Source organism: Micromys minutus (genome assembly GCF_963924665.1).
Source record: "Micromys minutus genome assembly, chromosome: X".
Taxonomy (NCBI): Eukaryota; Metazoa; Chordata; class Mammalia; order Rodentia; family Muridae; genus Micromys; species Micromys minutus.
Genome location: NC_137970.1, coordinates 21,577,483 through 21,585,471, shown reverse-complemented (window position 1 = coordinate 21,585,471; position 7,989 = coordinate 21,577,483). Strand labels below are relative to the sequence as shown.

The window sequence follows — 7,989 nt, the reverse complement described above, 5'->3', positions numbered from 1 at the left end:
GCAGCCTCATTAGGCCTGTGCCCCAGGTTATCTGCTGGTCCAGGTGGAAAAGCATCTCTGTGTCTCTGTACCCCATTTTAAATAGGATTATTTGATTCTTTAGAGTCTAACTTATTGAGTTCTTTGTATATAATGGATATTAGCCCTCTATCAGATGTAGGATTAGTAAAGATATTTTCCCATTCTGTTGGTTGTCATTTTGTCCTTTTGACAGTGTCCTTAGCATTACAGAAGCTTTGCAATTTCATGAGGTCCCATTTGTCTATGCTTGATCCTAGAGCATAAGCCATTGGTATTCAGTTCAGGAACATTTCCCCTGTGCCCATGTGTTCTAAGCCCTTCCCCACTAATAGTTTCAGTGTACCTGGTGCTATGTGGAGGTCTTTGATCCTCTTGGACTTGATCTTTGAACAAAGAGACAAGAATGGATCGATATGTATTCTTCTGCATGCTGACTGCCAGTTGAACCAGGACCATTTGTTAAAGAGATTATCTTTTTGCATTGAATGTTTTTAGCTCCTTTGTCAAAGATCAAGTGACCATATGTGTGTGGGTTCATTTCTGTGTCTTCAATTTTATTTAATTAATCTGCCGGTCTCTGTACCAATACCATGCAGTTTTTAATCACAATTGATCTGTAATACAGTTTGAGGTCATTGATAATGATTTCCCTGGAAGTCTTTTTATTGTTAAGAATGTTTTTTGCTATCATAGTATGTACACACTCATAAGTGGATACTAGCCCCAAATACTTTCTTCCTTCAAGAGGGAAAAATATCAGGACACAGTCACAATCAAAAGCAAAATCAAACTTTAACCATCACTGTCTGGGATCCACTTATGAACATCTCATCTCACCAGCTCTGCCCTTTGTAGCACACACCTTGTCTTCTAGGCTCCAGCTGCCTGATCTCCACTGCTGCTGCCATTTCTAGTGGTCATACCATGGTACTGGCCTCCAAAACAATGCTGTCTTCTGCAGCAACTAGGCTTCACCAATAGCCTCTCATAAGCTCTCTTCATGGTGCCAAGCCTCAACTCCATTGCAAGTCCTTCAGTGTTGGGGCATTAATTGCAACTGAGGCTGCACCTTCACCAGTGGCCTTCCATGGCCTCTCACAGTGCCAAGCCTCAGCTGCTCTCCATGACCCCTTCATGCCTTCAAAACCAGTACCACCTGGGTGACTCTTACACATAATCAAGTCCAACCACAGCATGAGGTACAACCTTGGCTATCTCTGGAACACAGCTTCTTTGTGCTCTCAGAAAACAGTTGCCAGAAGATTCCACTTCAATGGTCTCTTCTTAATGACCACTAATTTCTTGGCTCCACCTGACCAATATCAATAGTCTCAGTAATGCAAAGGTTTTTGTTTTAGTAGTTCTGGTATCTTGTTAACCACGGCTGATTCTGCAGCCCCAGCTAACCAAAACCACAGAAATTTCATAATCAAAACAGTAATGGTCCTGATAAGAGTCTTTAATCTTCCCTCTGAAATCTCACAAGCCAGGCTTCTATCTTCTGTGCTGTTCTTAACATTATCTTCCAAGCTCCTACTAACATCCCACAGAGCTCTTAATATCTCAATGGCTCTTCTAGATCATAGTTCCACATTTCTTCCACAGTCCTCCCCAAAACATGATCAGGTGGCCACAAGAATACCCGACTCTGCTGGTACCAATTTGTCTTAGTCAGGGTTTCTATTCCTGCACAAACATCATGACCAAGAAGCAAGTTGGGGAGGAAAGGGCTTATTCAGTTTACACTTCAATATAGCTCTTCATCACCAAAGGAAGCCAGGACTGGAACTCAAGCAGGTCAGGAAGCCGGAGCTGATGCAGAGGACATGGAAGGATGTTGCCTACTGGCTTGCTTCCCCTGGCTTGCTCAGCTTTTTTTCTTATAGAACCCAGGTCTACCAACATAGGGATGGCACCACCCACAATGAGCTGGGCCCTTCCCCCTTGATCACTAGTTGAGAAAATGTCTTACAGCTGGATCTCTTGGAGGCATTTCCTCAACAGAGACTCCTTTTTCTGTGATAACTCCAGCTTGTGTCAAGTTGACACAAAACCAGCCACTATACAGGGTTACTACAGCCGCATAGAATGAGTTTGACAGTGTTCTGTCGGTTTCTATTATGTGGAATATTTTGAGAAGAACTGGTGTTCACTCTGGTAGAACTCTGTACTAAAACATCTGGTTCTGGGATTTTTCGGGGGGGTTGGGTGACTTTTAATCGCTTCTTCTTAAGAGTTACAGTGCTGATTAAATACTTTGTGTGATCTTGACTTAACTTTGGTAATTGGTATCTGTCTAGAAAATCCTCCATGTCTTTAGGATTTTCCAATTTTGTGGAGTATAGGCTTTTGAGTAAGACATAATAATTCTTGGAATTCTTCAGTGTCTGTTATTATGTCTCCCATTTTCTTCTGATTTTGTATATTTGACTATTCTCTCTCTCCCTCCCTTTCCATCCCCCTCCCCCTCTCTGTCTTTTATTAGCTTGGCTAATGGTTTGCCTATGCTGTTGATTTTCTTTACAAAAAAAAAAAAAAAAAAAAAAAAAAAAAAAACTCGTGGATTCACTGATTATTTGTGTTCTTTTGTTTTTAACTGATGGATTTCAGCATTGATCTTAATTATTTCCCGAGTTCTACTCCTCTGCTGTTTGTTGCTTCTTTTGTTTTCTAGGGTTTTCAGGTGTACTTTTAACTTGCTACTATGAGACATCTCTACTTCCTTTATGTAGACACTTAAAGCTATGAACATTACTCTTAGCACTGCTTTCATTGTGTTCCATAAATTTGGGTATGTTGTGCCTTCATTTTCATTGAATTCTAGAAGGTCTTCAATTTCTTTTTTCTTTCTTTCTTTTTTTCACTCCAGATTTTATTTTATTTCCTCCTGGTTCATCCTCCAACTGTTCCACACCCCATACTTCATCCCTGTACCCTGTCTCCACGAGGCTGTCCCCACCCCACTCACCCTCACATCAGACCTCTAAACTCCCTGTGGCCTCCAGTCTACTGAGGGTTAAGTGCATCTTCTCTGACTGAACCCAGACTTCTGCTGTATATGTGTTGGGACTTCATATCGGGTATTTTACGCTGCCTAGTTAGTGATCCAGTGTCTGAGATATCTCAGTGGTCCAAGTTAATTGAGGCTGCTGGTCTTCCTACAGGTTCACCCTCCTCAGCTTCCTCCAGCTTTTTTCTAATTCAGCCACAGGAGTCAGAAGCTTCTGGTCATTGGTTTGGTGCAAATATCTGCATCTGACTCTTTCAGCTGTTTGTTGGGTCTTTCAGAGGGCAGTAATGCTAGGTCCCTTTTTGTGAGTGCTCCATAGCCTCATTAATAGTGTCAGGCCTTGGGGCCTCCTCTTGAGCTGGATTCAACTTTGGGCCTGTTGCTGCACCTTCTTTTTCTCAGGCTCTTCTCCATTTCCATCCCTGCAGTTCTTTCAGACAGAAATGATTATGGGTCAGCGTTTTGACAGTGGGCTAGCAACTTCACTTTTCACTTGATGCCCCATCTTTCTGCTGGAGGTGGGCTCTACAAGTTCTTTCTGTCTGCTGTAGAGCATTTCATCTAGGGTCCCTCTCTTTGAGTTCTGAGAGTCTCTCACCTCCCAGATGTCTGGTACTTTCTGGAGGGTCCTCCCAACCTCCTACCTCCCGAGGTTGCCTGTTTCCATTCTTTCTGCAGGCCCTTCAGTCCTTTTCCATCCTATTCCTCTCTCCCCACCCTCCTGTCCTCTTTCCCTTCCAAGTCGCTCCCTCCCTCCCTCTGTAGTTGCTTTCAATGTTAAATTTAAGCTTTAGCATGTTTCTTTTACAAATGTGGGTGCCCTTGTGTTTGGGTCATAGATGTTCAGAATTGAGATATCATCCTGGTAGAATTTTTCCTTTGATAAATATGAATTATCTTTTCCTGTCTCTTTGGATTCATTTTGGTTGAAAGTCTAATATGTGTATATTTGAAAGGGTACTCTGATTTCCTTTGGGGTCTGTTTACTTAGAAAAAAATTGTACCCCTTTACTCTGACGTCTTCATTGCTGAGGTGTGTTTCTTATGCAGCAGAATGATGGATCCTGTTTTCCCATCCATTTGCTTAGCCTGTGTCTTATTATTAGGGAATTGAGTCCATTGATGTTAAGAGATATTAATAGCCAGTGATTGTTATTTCCTGTTATTTTGATGCTTGTGGTATTTGTGTGTGTTTCTCTGTGTGCGTGTATGTGTGTGTGTGCTCATGTATGTACACGTGCTTTTCTTGTTTTTGCTGGTATGGAGTTACTTGTTTCATATGTTTTATTGGATATAGTTATTCTCCCTTGGTCGGATTTTTTTCTCTTAGTATTTTCTGTAGGGCTGGATTTGTGGATATATATATATATATATTGAAATTGCATTTGCTTTGAAATCTTGATTTTTCTATCTATGGGGATTGAGAATTTTGCTTTGTATAGTGGTCTGGATGTGTTTTTTGGAAGCTGCAAGAAATCTTTCCAGGCCCTTCTAGCTTTTAATGTTTCTCTGATGTAATTCTGATAGGTCTGCCTTGGTAAGTTACTTAGCCTTTTCCCCTTGCTACTTTTAATATTTTATGTTTTGTAGGGTTCTTTTGATTAACATGTTGTGGAAGGATTTTCTTTTTTGGTCCAGTCTATTTGGTGTTCTATAAGCTTCGTGTATATTTATAGGCATCTCTTTCTTTGGTTTGGGAAAGTTTTCTATGATTTTGATGAAAATATTTTTTTGGATCTCAGAGCAGGAACTCTTCACCTTCCTTTTTATTTTAAGTTAGGTCTTTTCATGATATCTGAATTCCTGAATGTATTATGTCAAGAATTTTTTAGATTTAACATTTTCTTTGACTGATATATCAATTTCATCTATTGTATCCTCTGTACCTGAAGTTCTTTCTTCTGTTTCTTGTATTATTTTGGTAATGCTTGTATCTGTTGTTCCTGTTATTTTCACTAGGTTTTCTATCTCCAGGATTCCCTAGTTTGTGTTTTCTTTATTGCTTCTATTTCTGCTTCCGGGTCTTGCACAGTTTTATCTCTTTCCCCTGTTTAATTGTATTTTTCAGTATTTCTTTAGGGGATTTATTTGTTTCCTCTTTAAACAGCTACCTGTTTTATTTAATTTCCTGTATAAGGGATTAATTTATTTCCTTTATAAAGGCCTCTATCATTGTTATAAGATTGGATTTAAGGTTATTTTCTTTTGTTGAAATTGTGTTAGGATGTTCTTTGCTTGCTGTAGAAGCATACCTGTACTCTGAAGGAATTATAATCCCCTGACATTTTTTGGTTATGTTCTTTGTCTTCTAGATTTACAGTAGCAAGCTTGATATTTTTCCTATTGAGTGGGCCTTAGCCCAATCAGGTGATGTTGGTTAATTGCCTTTTTTTTCTTGTCAGCCTGCCGTACATCTTTAGATGCAATGAGATCATTTTTCCCTTTATTCCCCAAGTCATGTGTCTGAAGTGTGTAATGTCTCTAGTAATATGGTATTACTTTTAACTATGGAGAGGCAACCAAGAAAAATTGCAATATCCTGTATTGTTTTAGAAGTCTCTTGGAGACCTCTGAAAAGCAATCAGAGATATTTTACATGTCTGACACTGTAGTTTTGGTTAGACAGTCTAGAACTCTCATGGGCTGTATTAGTGTATGTGATGTAGCCGACTGCATGTGTGTATGTGTGTGTGTGTATGTGTGTTTATACACAAAAATTTATATATTGATAACTTCTGGGATGGGTTTGTGTGCCTGGACCGTGTGCTACGGGGTGCAGACTGTGTTTGAAATAGTGGGAAAGCCATGTCCAGTGGTTCCAGTGCCAGTTTTGACGGTCACATTACTATTTTCTCTCCTGAGGGCCGACTCTACCAAGTAGAATATGCTTTTAAGGCTATTAACCAGGGTTGACTTACATCTGTAGCTGGCAGAGGGAAGGACTGCACAGTTATTGTCACACAGAAGAAAGTACCTGACAAACTACTGGATTCCAGCACAGTGACTCACCTATTCAAGATAACGGAAAACATTGGCTGCGTGATGACAGGGATGACAGCTGACAGCAGATTCCAGGTACAGAAGGCATGCTATAAGGCAGCTAATTGGAAATACAAATATGGCTATGAGATTCCTGTGGACATGCTGTGTAAAAGAATTGCTGATATTTCTCAAGTCTACACACAGAATGCAGAAATGAGGCCACTTGGTTGTTGTATGATTTTAATTGGTATAGATGAAGAACAAGGCCCTCAAGTGTACAAGTGTGATCCTGCAGGCTACAACTGTGGCTTTAAAGCCACTGCAGCAGGAGTTAAACAGACAGAGTCAACCACCTTCCTTGAAAAAAAAAAAGTGAAGAAGAAATTTGATTGGACATTTGAACAGACAGTGGAAACTGCAATTACATGCCTGTCTACTGTTCTGTCGATTGATTTCAAACCTTCAGAAGTAGAAGTCGGAGTAGTTACAGTTGAAAATCCTAAATTCAGGATTCTTACAGAAGCAGAGATTGATGCTCACCTTGTTGCTTTAGCAGAGAGAGACTGAACGCTTACAGCTTTCCAGATCCATGGTGCCGTGTGCCTGTGTGCTCAGTAACAAGCCACCATGATAGAGGCCCTGAGACTCTCCTCCTGCCGCCGACTGGCTAGGACTCTATAAATAAAACAGTGCTTTTAGAGAAAAAAAAATATATATTATGTATTTTCAAGTAATTCGAAACTAATGTTTTCCTATGGCCCTTTTCAAACATTTTTTATATTGTCTCTTTTTTCCTTATCCCTCTATATTGCCCTGTTTACCCACGTTTTTCACATTTTCACCTGTATAGCACCTGTATCTTGATTGTCTTCTCTTTAGAGCTCCAACTATGGTTGCTTTTTACTTTCCTGGTTTCTAAAGTTACTACAGATTATCTAGAGGTTCTCAGCAAGGGTCCACAGATAAGAGAGAAGAGGCAGGATTTATCTTTGTTCATCTGGGTCACTTCACTCACTGTGTAGCTCCACCCACTTACCTACAAATATCATGATTTCACTGTTTTTTCTTTACAGCTGTATAGTATTCCATATGTACCAGAGTTTCATTATCTATTCATCAGTTGACAGGCATTTTGGTTGTTTCTATTTTGTAGCTATGGCAAATAGAGTAGCAACAAACATGTCTTTATTAAAAAGTAAGAAGGGAATTTCTGGTTCATTGGAAAAGAAATAATGAAACTTGGAAAGAATTGTCATGCTCCGAATAAAGATTGGTGCTTTAAATAAGAGAATTATGTTTATCTTAGGACTGAATAATTTCCTTTACTTTTTAGTTTTAGAATGAATGAATCATTTCTACTATATTTTCATCATCATGGATTCTCTTTCATGTCTATCTTCTTGTAAATATCACTCATTTCTTAACATGATAACATAAATCTGAGAAAGTTTTAGTTAGAACTGTAGCAAACAGCTAAATGTACTTAAGGAATTATGCTATCCATTCAAGACATTGCCAGCTTTTGCTCACCCCCCCCCCCCAGTGGACTATAATAAGATTTCATTGATTCTTTGAAAGCACTGAGAATTTAAAAGTTTACACATTTAATAAGTGTCAGGAATATATTAGTTTCCTTCATAACAGATTGTGTCTGAATCTATATGACACAGAAATATTTCGGTTCCGTTTGAAAGAAAACCAGTTCAAAATAAGGGAATGCTAGAATGTATCAGGTTAATTAAGCCAAAGCAATTAAAACTAGTTTAATGTAAAGAATATGTGAGTGTGAGTATGAGTATGTGTGTGTGTATGTGTGTGTAGGTACACATGTGCCACTGTATATGTTTGTAGGTCACAAAACAACATGTAGGGGCTGTTGGGATATGGGGACATCTTCTTGGAGACTAAGAAGGAGGAATGGAATGAGGAGGGCAGAACAGGAGGGGGATAGTGACTGGACTATAAAAACGATTAAA

At 39.4% G+C, this 7,989-nt stretch overlaps 1 pseudogene across 1 annotated transcript; it reads left to right on the top strand.

Annotated features, from left to right (window-relative positions):
- Nucleotides 1-5,836: 5,836 nt before the first annotated feature.
- LOC308414651 (proteasome subunit alpha type-6-like) lies at nucleotides 5,837-6,647 on the top strand (annotated as a pseudogene). The gene has a single exon. The product of its transcript is annotated as a proteasome subunit alpha type-6-like (transcript).
- The last annotated feature ends 1,342 nt before the right edge of the window (nucleotides 6,648-7,989 follow it).